The sequence below is a fragment of the Anguilla rostrata genome, chromosome 7, assembly GCF_018555375.3.
Source record: "Anguilla rostrata isolate EN2019 chromosome 7, ASM1855537v3, whole genome shotgun sequence".
In the NCBI taxonomy this organism is placed as follows: domain Eukaryota; kingdom Metazoa; phylum Chordata; class Actinopteri; order Anguilliformes; family Anguillidae; genus Anguilla; species Anguilla rostrata.
The window spans coordinates 13,562,635-13,576,395 of NC_057939.1; the positions used below are offsets into that span (position 1 = coordinate 13,562,635).

At 40.3% G+C, this 13,761-nt stretch overlaps 1 long non-coding RNA gene across 3 annotated transcripts in view; it reads left to right on the forward strand.

The window, feature by feature from the left end:
- LOC135259067 (uncharacterized) overlaps positions 1-13,761 on the forward strand; it is a 42,580-nt gene that overhangs the window by 14,200 nt on the left and 14,619 nt on the right. Inside the window, exon 3 of one of the 3 annotated variants that reach the window (XR_010331183.1) lies at positions 3,417-5,354. The exons of the other annotated variants lie outside the window; for them this stretch is intronic. This is a non-coding gene — a long non-coding RNA (uncharacterized LOC135259067). Of the gene's footprint in view, positions 1-3,416; positions 5,355-13,761 lie in introns of those variants that run through there. 3 annotated transcript variants of the gene reach the window in all.

The following is a 13,761-nucleotide window of genomic DNA, read 5'->3' on the forward strand; positions in this document are numbered from 1 at the left end:
AGTGCAATGTAAGTGCTGGATGAAGATGCAAGTGTAAAATGAAAGTGCTTGAGGATTAAAGAGCGATCCTAGATTGTGAGTACCCTGCAGAGTAGTGATAGTTAAGAGTCTGAAGAGATCAGATCATGGTATTCAGACCATGGCGGAAAATGGGCAGAGACCGAGTGGTTTCATAGAGCATAGAGGAATGGGGACATGGGTCACAACATATGACAGCGTTTATTACAATTTAATGGTTATAAATGGGTTAAAAACTTAAAAGAAATATTAAGAAGACAATCAATTGTCACTTCTGGCGAATGTACCCGCAATTTGAATCCAGTTTTCCTGGACCTTTAATCTGAACCGAAGATGGCCGCTCTTCAGTGAGCCTGCAGTGTGCTCTCTGTGGAAGCTCACTGCAGAGGGCTGTGCACATGGCGCTTTTCATAAGGAGTTACTCATCACTGGGGATGCTTGGCAGCTATATTTAGCCCTGACAGCTCCTCTTCCCGCCTGCATATGCCTTAGTGTGGGGGCAGTGGGGCTCATTCCTCCCTGGCGATCAATATTGAATATATCAACAGGGACTGCCTATGGAACCATGTGAACAGCCGTGGGCGAGACCAGCCTTCGCTTCTGCCTTATGGAAGTGCGAAAACGTATACCGCACAGTACCAGTGACAAGCATATGTCCATTTTGCCATTCATATTCTTCGATACCAGAGGCAAATAAAAATTCCAGTGGCTGTAATCCCGACGGATCTGATTTATTTCCGCGAGAGCTGTTCCAACACTGGACCCTTCACGGGAAACAGTTTATGTGGAAATCGCTAAAGAGAGCTGTCTGTTGGGGGAAAAAAGAGACTATTATTAATAGTAATGTTCTGCTACGGTGGAGTCCTAGGAGGAATCAGGGCAGGGGAGTTGTGAACAGTGAGAGAGAACTGGCACAGCTACACCCTGCAGGAGGGTCAATGCCTCAGCGCTCTGTTGTATACCTGTTTATTCCAGAACAGAGACTCGCTCCAGATAATTAAACCATCCTGGCACTTATTGGGGGATTTCCATCAGGATGTGATACACGTTTCACCTGCGACTACAGACTGTGGGAGCAACTAAGAGGAATCGCTGCTTGTGTTGTCTGAAGGCTGGGATGCAGAAAATAGGGTAAAAATAATATTCTCTGAAAAGTTCATTATAGATGATGTTGAATAAAATCAAATGTCTTGGGTCTGCTTGGGAAAGACGACAGGAGTGGGAAGCAGACAGGAGACAATGCATTAACATGCTAAAAGCATGACACGCATTATGAAGCTTTCATTTCTCCATGGTATTAAATTTGCAAATCATTTCTGCACATTATAGCAATTATATACTACAAGATAAATAGGATAGTTCAAAACGAGAGGGATCACTTGAAGAAAAAATGTCAGCTAGAGAAATATGCTATTGTACTAAAAAAGGTCACAACTTTTTGTAGTAATTAGACAAGGAAAAGGTATTTGTGCAAGACAATACTGCACACGAAAACAGCAGATTATTTAATGCAGCCCAGGTGACTTTGTAATTGTAAATTGTAATTACTACCATTTACTTGAGTTCAGATTTAGGTGTAGCAGTAATTTTCACATTTTTCATTCCAGTTGAGTTTTTTATAAAGTCAACTAATTTATATTTCTGTTCCAACAATGCCCATTAGGCAAGTCTCACAAAACTGAGAAATGGTATTCCAAATGTGGATAAAACTCACACTGATGGAAACATAGCTATTGGAGCTAGATCCCTGAAGGATGAAGACTGGCTATGCCAGCCTCATTATTCCTATGTATTAGAGAGAACATATGGCAAATTACTATGGCAAATAATCCCCCAATTTATGAATATCAAAACAAGAATATGTATATTAAGATATATCATTATATGAACCTCATGTAACACATACGTTGTGCAAATGTTAGTAGCAATAATAATAATGATGGCGATGATTGCCATTATAATGAAAACAATATACAATGGAAAAACAAATGTTTCAGCAATGAAGTACCTTGGTGTTTCCAAAGATATCTGCCCTGTATGTGGTGACTTGAACGAGAAACAGACAAACAAAGTTCTGGATACTAAAGTTTTGTGAACACATAGCCCAGAGTCACATCAGCAGATTAGAAGCAATGTAGGGACACTATCCTCTCTGGGGAGATGGGTTTCAAACTAAAGACTAAGAGACTCTGAATGAATTGATAAGAAGAGCGTATTGCTAGGTCAGGAAACAAAACAGCAATGTCATTTTGATAAGGGTTGTATTTTGCTCTTGATAGCATTTCTGAAACAAATAACTTACTTGAAAATTGAATTCAGGCCACTGAGGATAAATGATAACATTGCCCAAATACATACAGTATGCACCGTGTGGCCTTTGATGTAATAAAAAGGAAATGGAAAATCACCAGTTATCATGCAAATCCTTATTCTGACTTTAATTCCTATCATCTCTAAGCACCTTAAGTTATTTCACCATGCATACCAATTTCTAATATTCTAAGACTGTTGAACTACAACCTTGAAACATTATCCTTTTTAAGCACTATGCAAATATCTTCTCAAAATGATGCCATATGGATTTATTTTGCGGTCGTAACACAGTAAGGCCGTCTGTTTGATAGGTGCATAATGCGTTTTGCTGATTATGAGGAAGGGGGCTAAGTAAGTGCAGGTAGTGGATGTCACACAGGTCTAACACATTGATCTTTGTGTCAGTCTTTGAGAAGGCAGTTCCGCTGAATTTCTGACAAGGATCACGCATTTCAACCGCGCGCATCCATTCCGTGGGTCAAGCTGGAGGTCCCCAGGCTGTGGTCAGCAACTTCATGACCCATCCATTGATTATCTCATTGATTACTTTTTCGATCAAGAAATGGCTGCAGAATTCATCTTGTAGGGGTGGTGTTGGCCAAAAAAATAACACCGAGATGCAGCGCATATTGTTGCTGTATATTTGCATACTGTCTTCGGCAGTGGGAGGGATTTTACAGTAGTGTTGAAGCTTTGAAACAGTACAGGGTTGGGTGGCTGTGGGGGTTGAAGCCACTGCAGGCGGGTTTGCTAGCACCGCTGAAAGGTTCGCCACCGCACAGCTCAATCTTAATGATGCCATCTACACCCCCCGGCATAACCTGCACAATTTGATTCTAACTGACAGCGGGTGGCCCCAATATGCCTCTTTCTTCATTCTTCATAAATAAAATGCTAACACTGCAGGTTACAGTATGGCCTCAGTTTCACATTGCTTATAAAAGCTGCGTAAACAGGCAACAGTAAAGCTGAAGCAGAGTGAAACTAAAGACTAGGAGACAGAGTGGGTGTAGGTCTGCCATCTCCTCTTATCCATGGTGTTTTCTTCCTATTTTCTGATTGCGGGTCTCCGTGCTCTGCTGCAGGAGACCGGCGTCTGGTATTGGTCACTCTGGAAACAGCAGACCCAGGAAGAGGTGCTGGGCTCGCCTTGAGACAGATAAGATCATCCCTCACAGACAAGGCACTGTAATGAAACTGTGAGATGCAGCTGCCGTACTTTGCTCTGTTATGCAATATGACATCATCTGCAGTGTCCAGCAGCCAGACCACTAAGAAAATGAAGGCAGCTTCCATGTGAGTAAGCTGTTGTGATTACAAAAGACATTAACAGTAACAAGGAAGATGACAGAAAGGCACTAATTACTTGTCTTTTATAAAATATTTCAGAAAATAATTTTTGATGCAGCTGGGTGGCTCAATCGGTAAAGGCACCACACTGTGATGCACGGATAAGCCACACAGTCTTGGATCGAAACCTGACTGAGCTAATGCCAAGTGTGGTCGGCAGCTCCATAGGACGATGTGCGATTGGTAATTGTATCACCCAGGGTCTGAGAGGGTTAGGAGTCCGCATTTCATCGTGCTCCAGTTACCCCCGCTGGTTGATAGGATGTCCGTGGACTGCATATCAAAGCCGCATATGAAAGCTCTCAAATAATCTATATTGCTTTTTCAGAAAGAGAGACATCAGAAAGAGAACTGACTTTAAGGATAAACAATATGAGGTAACATTATTGTTTTTTATTTTTAAAAATACAAGCTAGCTAATTCAGTGCTTACTCTGACTTAGCTACATGTACTGTGGCTATAATATTACCTAATGTTATGATAAGATAAAAAAAGTACATAAGTAGCTATGTACTTTTATGGTATTTAGCAACCAGTTGTGACATGAAGTGAGCTTGAGCAGGTATCACAGCCCATTGGAAGAGGGTAGTGTTTCACATCAGTGTTCAGGAAATTGCGCTTGTACTATACAGTATCTCCAAGGATGTAGATTTGATTCCTAGGTGGATGCTGCCATTGTGCAATGCATGGCAGTCTAGATAACATTATAGTTAGCAATGTATCTAGCAAACATTATGTTAGCTAAGCATAATCCAGAAACATACATTATGTGCAAATAAGTGAACATTTTCCATTCTGTTCCCCTTTTGGCTTAGTTGTACGCTCTTTGTCCACATTGATTTCATGTCTGGAGACAGTCCCTTGAAGATGGTGAGACACTTGCTGTGGCTGTGCTTTACTCCAGTTACAATGAAATGCTGCACAAAAATATTCTCCCTCAACAATGATAAATTGCCAAAGAACGCATCTGCGTGAGTGCTGTGTGAGACGTAACCTGAAGTGGAACCATTTTCTTTGAGAACCCTGTTTTTTTGTGCTTGCTTAAGACTTGAAGTCCTCAAAGAGGATGATTAATTTGACGAGCAACAGCTGTGGCTCTTAGGCCACTTGTTCCCATTCTGGAACTGAATTTAACAAGTCCCATGCACACTTTGTAAGAAACATATTCTGCGGGTTTTTGATTTTAAATTACATTAAATTTAGTTTGAGTCCTTTTGAGTACTGTAAATTTTGCCCTTCTGCTTTTTGCTATAACAAGGGCTTGGAAAGTGTCCTTTGCCATTTCTGTTTTATGTTATTATTAGCTTGCAGTTTGTTGTTCTCTAGTGTTGTGATTGTTGTATAAGTCCACAGCAACTCATGAGGGCGGGAGGAACATAATGAAGTGCTGCATATGCCACAAAACGTTAATATTTTTATGAAAGAAAATACAAAGAGTGTACTGTTTCTGAAATCCACTCTTTTCAAGACTCATTCCTGCTTGTCTATTTTATAACAGTAGCTTACTGCCTGTTCCCATGCAATAACACTCCAATGCTGCCCTTTCCCAAACCAAACAGTTTTCTTTAATGTCATGTGGAAATCCAGTGGGTGCCCTGGGAATCTTGTCAGTCTCAAGTAATGACTTTAAGGATTTAAAATGGTAAATAAAGGAATATACATAGCTGTTTGCGATTTTAATTGTTAAAAATCAAAATTATAATTTGCAGATAACTTCGACAATACTCTCAATGACAACTTGAGACAATAAAACTTAGTCGAAAGAATTAGCAGAATATCAGTGGAGAAGCACATCAAGCCTAAATGTGAAGTTTTCGAAATGCAAAAATCTGACAGCCTATGCCATGTGCATAATTTTGCATAAAACTGTTCTGGATGGAAAAGTATACTACTCCTCTCAGCAAATGAACTGAAGCATATTAATATTGATTGAATTAATCTTGCTCCAGTACACATGTTGCACAAGGAAATGCCTCAAAATAATAAGAGGAAGAAGACAAAAAAAGCCACAGACTAAGGTTGTTTTTTCACACCTGAATGCACTCAGTGAAGATGGCAGTGTGCATGACTTTGACTTCTTTTTTGTAATGACTTTGTCTTTTTTTGATAAGATCCTTGTGTTCCACTATGTTTGTTTAATTAATTGTTTAGCTAACCCCCATATGCAGCATTATCGGCTGGTAGGGCAGACTGAGAGCGAGTCTGGAGGCTCGGGCCACAGAGGGAGACGCGGTGCAGATGGTGGTTATCGGGTGGAGGAGGCTGCGCCACATGGTGCAGCAATCAGACTGCCATAAAACACGAAATTGCTTTGGACAAAACAAATCGCTTTGCCTCTCGTGGAGATAAGGGTTATACATAAAACTAGCAAACAAATAAAATAAAAAAAATAAACAGAGTGATAGAGAGAGAAGGGAACAGAGAAAGCTTAACTTTAACCTAAAATAGACCGACAATCACAGCCAAAACGCTGGAAGAATTAAGAATAGGGTTGCAATCCTTGCATACGCACGGGCTGTTAAGTAGTAGCAGGCGGAGAGGGTTCTGGTTCTCAGAGGTATCTCAGAAATTTTTCAAGAAGGCCTGACCTCAGTGATTAAGAGCCACCAGTTAATTTATGGTCATCGGCACATGTGTGGTGTGAATACAAATCAAAATGCAACGGCATATTTTGTGCTCCATATCTCTTGGCACAGAATGTGCATTGATGCCACTTCTCTGCACACAAGAGGAAGCTCATTATTGCTCAATGAAAAGTAAATGAATTCTGAACAGGGTGTCAGAGAGACCAAGTTGATTTTGAACACCTTTAAACTTTCTTTTATATTGCATGCCATGAGTGGAGGCATCAAGTTTTTTCCCCCCTCTTTTTTATTCCATTTCCAGATGTATTTTCAAGAAAAATAAACCATTTGGTGAATTGGTGTGCAGGAAAATAATGTAATGCTTCCCAGCTCATGCTCAAGGCTTTTCACACACAGGGCTCTGGTAGGAATGAAACACACTTGAGAAGTCCAAGAAAGTGGTTCCATGTCTTTACTGCTCAGTGACCATAGGTATCTGTTGTTAGCAGGAAAGAATTCTGAGTCTGATCATGGCAATGGATGTTATTAATTTTGTCTGGCAAAATACAGAGAATACACTCTCTGTGATGTTATCTCTGTATTATTTCCCATTTTAGGTTTTAGATTTTAGGTTTGTGTACAAGAAAGTAGATTCAGTCAGATGTTACAATTGTTTTTGCTCTTCATAAACACTATTGGGTGAGATTACTCGAGATTAACGTCCTAAACTGTGTACAGACCTTCTCATCACCCCCAGTGATTGCAACTGTTATACCTTACTGTTTAAAAAATAACAAAAAAATTGTTCTGGAAAATAAAATCAGTCACTTCCACAGGACATCATTAACTGACTCTTAAGTACAGGAATGGCTGATCTTTACATGCCCTACACATTCACCCATTCCCACATTTAAAAATCCTTGACAAATTAATCAAGAGGGAGGTGAACCACTCCTTAGTTCATGGAAAAATGAGAGGAGCAAATTTGTGTTTCCTCTCTGTTGTGGTCATAAATCACTGTGAACTATGGTGGACAGAAGGCAGCAGGGCTTGGCAGTAATTAAAAACTCTTCCTGTCTCTCCTCAGAAAACGTGCTTCTAAGCAGATGTCCCCCTCAAATGTTAAAACCTCAAACCTTAATCTTCTATTAAAAAGTAACACAGAACAAGCATTTCACACAATACACTCTCAGAAATAAGTGACTGTGTTTGTTCCAATTTGATTAATTTCAATGCAGCTCTATTATGTGAGCTGACATGATTAATGAGCAATTAAATAAATAAATGGGCTGCATTGTTGTGAATGAACATTAAAAAAAAAAAACATTTCAAATTGACTTAAAATATCTGTAAAAGTAAAATAACACAGATTAAAAGGCCATTGCGTTCTGAAAAAAAAACCCACTATGTGACACACAAGCCCTTACATCCTGAGACATTAATATTCCTGAAAATACACCAGGCATAGTACAGTAAATCAAGGGTGAGCAGTGAGACATCTGAACGGTGGCCTTGTTAAGCTTGTTTAATGCCTGTGTGTATGAAATTGAATAAGAATCCAAGAACAATGAGTCTAAAGTGCAATCCTGCCAAAAGAGATAGCAATTATTCAAAGTGAAATATATTGATAAAGTCCTGGAGAGTGTAATTTGACCCACCTTGGCTTACTGTCAATGACTCACTATACACAAGAGCATTGCCATGCAACTGCACCACACTCGGATAATGGTGCTCTCATTGTCGAGAAATGTTAAATGGGAGCCAGTAGCACACATCCAAAGTTACCAGCCTGGACTTTTGCCCTGCAGTATGATCCGACATCAGTCTCTCAGTATGACAGGCATCAGCTTGGACAGATTACATACTGTACATTACATGCATTTTACATCGCAAGCAGTGTGTACTCATATAAACTCTTCTGGCATTGAATTAGCTCTCAGGGGACAATCCCCGACCCAGCTAAAAGGAAATGCATCACTTTTTCCCTTTGAGGAAAACTGGGCTGTCGGTGGATCTTGACACAAAATGGCCACCTATAAAGTTTAATGGACAACTATATTATGAACTCGGTCTCATACTCTTTGAGTCGATAAGATGCTTGCTTCCCGTAATGACATGAGGGAATGGGCCCAGGCTGCAGTTACAGTTAAGGACATTAAAAATATCATAGCGCCAAACCTGATGCTATTTGTAGCATTTACCACAGACCTGTATTATATCTCACAACATGACCAATGCCATTTTGGTGGCTAATGAGACGACGAAGCGAGACAATTAAATTCCATACAAGTTTAATTATGCTATTAATTGCTGAGCCCCACCAACTGCTAACGACAGAGGTGTGCGAACGGCGGTCAAAGAAAAAGCGATAAAAGAGAGAGGTGCACTGAAGTGTAAGGGACTTTTCACTCCAATCATACCCCTCTTACTCAGAACTGTTGGGCTCATAACAAAAGCCTGCTTCCTGCCTCTCTGAAGGCACGTAACTTCTGCATACTTTTAATTATCGAGCCAAAGCCCAGATGCACAGGCAATTATGCATTCAATTTCCTTTTAAATTAGGACTTGTGTATACAATGCGACCGGAGGTAGATAGCCACAGTCTCTCCGTCCCTCAATTTAGACTTTGTGATTACCCGCCTGCAATCTGGATCCCCCGTTGTGTGTGTGACCCGAACACCGCAAGGATTAAGATAAGAATGCCAAAGTCTTAAACCTTGATGTTACAGATGTTCCTTTTACTTTTAACAAACACTATAAGTCTAAGGACAACAGAATCTTAATAGATTTTTTTCTGTGTGAGAATATTTTTAAGTACTTGTGCCCAAACCATGCTACATTTGATTTTACTCTTTCTAATCATACTGCAGGATATTGTATCTTCATACACACAATGAAAGCTAATTGCTTAAAATCTAAAGATATTTCCAATTTAGAATTATTTCACAACAAGCTGGCTTTGTGCAGTAGTTATTCTCTCTTGTGTCGCAATGATAAGTCAATACAGGAGTATTATATTGATTTCTTATTCTTAAAATACAATAAATAAATATATAAATATTTTTATAATTTCATGATTAAATTAATTCTTCAAGTTAGAAACATGGGTGCTTGCATACATAACCAAATATTATTTTTTCGCATTTGTTTCATTCAGTCCATTCAATTCAATCATATGGGGCATATTGTTTATAATTTCAGTATTTTTTGCGTAATGTGTTCAAAACATTTAGATTACACACCTCTGGGGAAAAAGCACCAGTGCCCATTCTTAGCTGACTTCATTTCCCGTGTGCGATTGGGTTTTCATTACAGTGGGAACGCAAGTCAGAGTGATCCCGTCATCTCATATATCGTCTCAAAAGGTCTGATTAATCACAGTGCAGTGGTTGCTTCCAATCTGGAAGTGTACAAGAACGCGAGCGAGGCAGACACGCTCAGGTCACGCGCGACCTTATTCACGCGACACTGTTCGGGTTAATTGTTTGTACAGCGCCGGTTATGAGACAATAGATTTCTGATCCACCTGACAGAGCTCTCTTGGCAGGCAGTGTTTTTAATGCAGGCCGAGTGCCTGGAGGAGTGTCTCAGTGCCTGTGGGGTTAAAGCCTCTCCCAGCCGTGCACATGATTGCATTTTAAATTGAAATGCTGGATGGTGCTTAATTAAGTGATAAAGGCTGGAAACGTGGCAGCAATTAGGAAATGAAAAGGCCGATGATGGCTGACAGTGACCGGACTGACCCCCTCCAGGGATTCGCCTCGTTCCCCGAGCGCCGGCGGCACTGTTTTGCCGGGACGGAATGCGGTGCACCGCGAGGGGTAAACTCCGCCGGCTGTTGGCCCCTGGTGAGGGCTTTTCATGTCCAGGGGGCGCTGGGTGAAACGGAGAACTCCAATCTGATTAAAATCCAGCTGACTGTCTGTAAATCTGATTTGTGAGGCATCTCGTCGACTGATTTGCACAGTCGCTTCGCATGTGGGGATTGGCACATTTCAAATTCAGAGTCGCTTTTAGCAAAGCAGAACAAAGCGAAACTTAAAGGGAGTTTCGCTCATTTCAATGTCAAAGGCAGACGACTGCCGGCGTTTTACAGTGGAGGGCCGGCGTCCTTGACCACCTACTATAGAAAAAGGGCTGCGCAGACTCCTCTACTGCCGTCTCTGTTGGGCGGCTGTCTGTCATTACAATCTGAATAGAGAGACGGTTAAAAGGAGGAGAAACAGACATATGGAGAATCTAAGGGGCTGGGGAAAGGGCTGGGGGGTGGGTGGGGGGGTGGGTTGTTGGAGCTGGGTTCCGGGTTTTGGAAAGAGGCTGGCAGTGAGCGTCAGCCCCGTGCACTGCAGACGAATTGCATTTGTATTCACAGTCATCCGTCTCGTGGCTCCGCAGAGCGTGGGAGGGGGAGAAAACGGAACGGCAATAAACTGTGGATGCATCTAGGAGGAGTGAGCGCCACAATGAACTATGCAATGCCCAGATTAAGAGCTGGGAGCTATAACATATGATGCAATGCCCACTATAAAAGCTGTAACACGCAGCCCAGTGCCCTCCATAATGGCTGTAACACATGATGCAATTCACATTATTAGAGCTGTAACACACAAAACAATGTCCGCTATAAGAGTTGAGAGATGCTATACCATATAATGTCCTAGCTATAAGAGTCATAACGAATGATGCAATGTCCACTATGGGAGTTGTAAGAGACAACCCTATGCCCAGTGTTGCCTACAGACTTGCAGGAGCATAACACATTTGTCTTTCTGGAATGCGTAAATAAACAAAACTAAAACCAAACAAAAAATAAACAAGATTAACATATAAACAAGAATGGCAAAACCATAAATATATAACTATGATGATCTTCACAGAACTCACTGGCATGATAGACTTATTAACTTAGCAAGAAACTTGTTGACATGTTATTAACCTTGAATTAATAAATTAATAATACAATTTTATTTATGTCTCTTGAGCCTGTATTATTTATGAAATGTTATTGAAAAATATCTGTTTGGATGCATGCCTATTATGAAACATTGAACAAGGGAAATCATTTTTATGTTTTAAATCCCTTAACATAGCAAGTAATTAAAGTGTTTCCCTTTAGATTTAGGGCATAGCTCCAGATGTAATGCTTCATGTATATCAAGTGTAATCTACATTGTTTTCCGATTTCAGGAGGGACATGGTTTTAGGTCTTTTCCCCATTCCTATCTAGATTTGAAAGAGGGCGATAAGATTTATGTCTCGTGACTGTAATTTCAAAATGATTTATGTGACTTAAGCAAATATTATTTCTTTGTCATCGGCCTCCATAATGCACACAGCAAATAGGCAGATGCCATGTGCGGCAACTGCACTTTGCTAAGTATGAGTGACACATTCATCGCATAACTGCAATTCTGCTTTTAATCATAGCTGAAACATGTATAATTAATCACCCTTGCCTCCCTGTCCCAGCCCTGTAGGTAATCAATTAGAAGACGTGTCTCCTACGTTAATCTTGGCAATAGCAGTTTGAGGAATTCCTACTTGCAGATTAGCGCAAATTAAACTACAACCGGTTTATAGTATGCCAATTTTATGTAGCAAGTTATACTGTATTTTATCACGTCTTTTTTAATGTTAATGATTGAATGTACTTTCAATTAAGTCAAGCCATGCTCTTCCTTTTAGTTCTAAAACATTCATTTTAGCATACTGCATAGATTTAAAAATCATTTGAAAGAATAATATATTATAACCGCTAATGGTCTCTGCAAAAATATGATGAAAGATATCCAGCGGTCCAGGACTGGCCCCCGGGCATGTAATCCCTGTCTCGTCACTGTGGGGTCAGCCCAGGATGAGTCTCTCTTCATATGAAATCATGAAAAGAGGTCCACTGCCCCCTCCATAATGGCAGGGGAGATTGTCTTGTGAGTGCTCAATTGAGCTCCCAAAGGCTTCTCTCACCTAATCAAGGTAACTGCAGCATGCATCCTCGCACACCTCGACTCCTCTCCTCCAGCTTCAGGGGGAATGGGAGCCCAGATGAAGAGTAATCATCTCTCTCTCTCTCTCTCAATGGGTGGGGGGCAGTGATTTCAGTGACTGCTCTATTTCTGGAGGGAGAATACAGGCTTGGGGTGGGGTGGGGGGAGGCTGGTGTGATGGGAAGAAGAAAAAACTTCCTGCTGTCTTGATTTCCTCTTGAATCTTTCTATGGAGATTTTGTGGTAGAGCCAGGGGTACCAGGGCATTTAAGAAAAGGTGGAATTGCAGCTGAGGCTTCCCTGTGCTTTTACTCTGCAGTATTGTAAATACTTGTAGCCAGCAGATGGAGCTAGAAAAAATACATTAGAATCTAGAGCTTACAGTTTTCCTTCAACCAGATATAAAAACCTATAATTCAGTCAACTAGGAACAAGATACTGTAACACCCTAATCATAAAGAAACCCATTGAGCAGGCAATAATTTTTTTCAGTTATTACTTAATAATGGCAACCAAAGGTTTTAACAGGATATTAATGATTTATTTTTGGATAGTTATACAACAGCTGTTTTATCGTGTTGATATGAGAATGTTACATGCTCATATTATATATTACTAATTTGTAGTCTTACTTAATGAAGAACATTTAACACGTTGTGCCGATGGTTTAGTGTTATATTTTGGTGTTAAAATATGTATCATCCTGTAGTTAACCTGGTGGTTTCATTGATTGATTTTGGTTTGTGAAACAGTGTGCAAAATAGCATCTGTTTACGGTGATCCACATTAACATTGCAATCTTTTATCAGAACCAGTTACGTTACAGACCACGAAATCCGAAGGAAAAGGAAACTGTGAAACCCATTTTAACACCAATAAAGTTTTACAGAAATATGAAGAATTCAGTGTGTAATGAGTGCAGAAGAACAATCCCAGGCCTGTCTTTATCTTAGAGTCTTTGGTCTCTTGGATATATGAGAGAACCACTTTTTTTTCTCTGCTAATGAATGTGCGTCCTGATCCAGCATAGCAACTGATGTAGCTCTTCAATGCCACAACCCCTCATGTGACTCCTGGGAGGTAACTGGGTGCTTCTGAGCAGCGAAAGCCATACTGTAGGTACCTGCAAAGTCACATTACATTTAAGATGCAGGTCAAGGATTCCCCAAATTCTTCTTTTTAAAACTTTTTTTTAAAGAAATTTGTTTTACACCATGCATAGGGCTGATACAGTAGCACACAAATGTGTTAAGAAATGTGTGTGTGTGTGTGTGTGTGTGAGAGAGAGAGTGTGTATGGTATTGTTTCATTATCATTATTTTAGTATTTTATTTCGCTTCCTATACCATGTGTACCTGGTATTGTTGCTATCAATTGCTTTCAAAATAATTGCATATAAAATATTTAAAATATAGTTTGATTAAAGCTATATATAGCATTCAGCTGAAGCACTTGTCTTTAGAACAGTAATGCACCCCCACAGTCTGGAAGGAAATCCAGTCCAAACCAATGCTCCCTGCTTCTAACAGTTC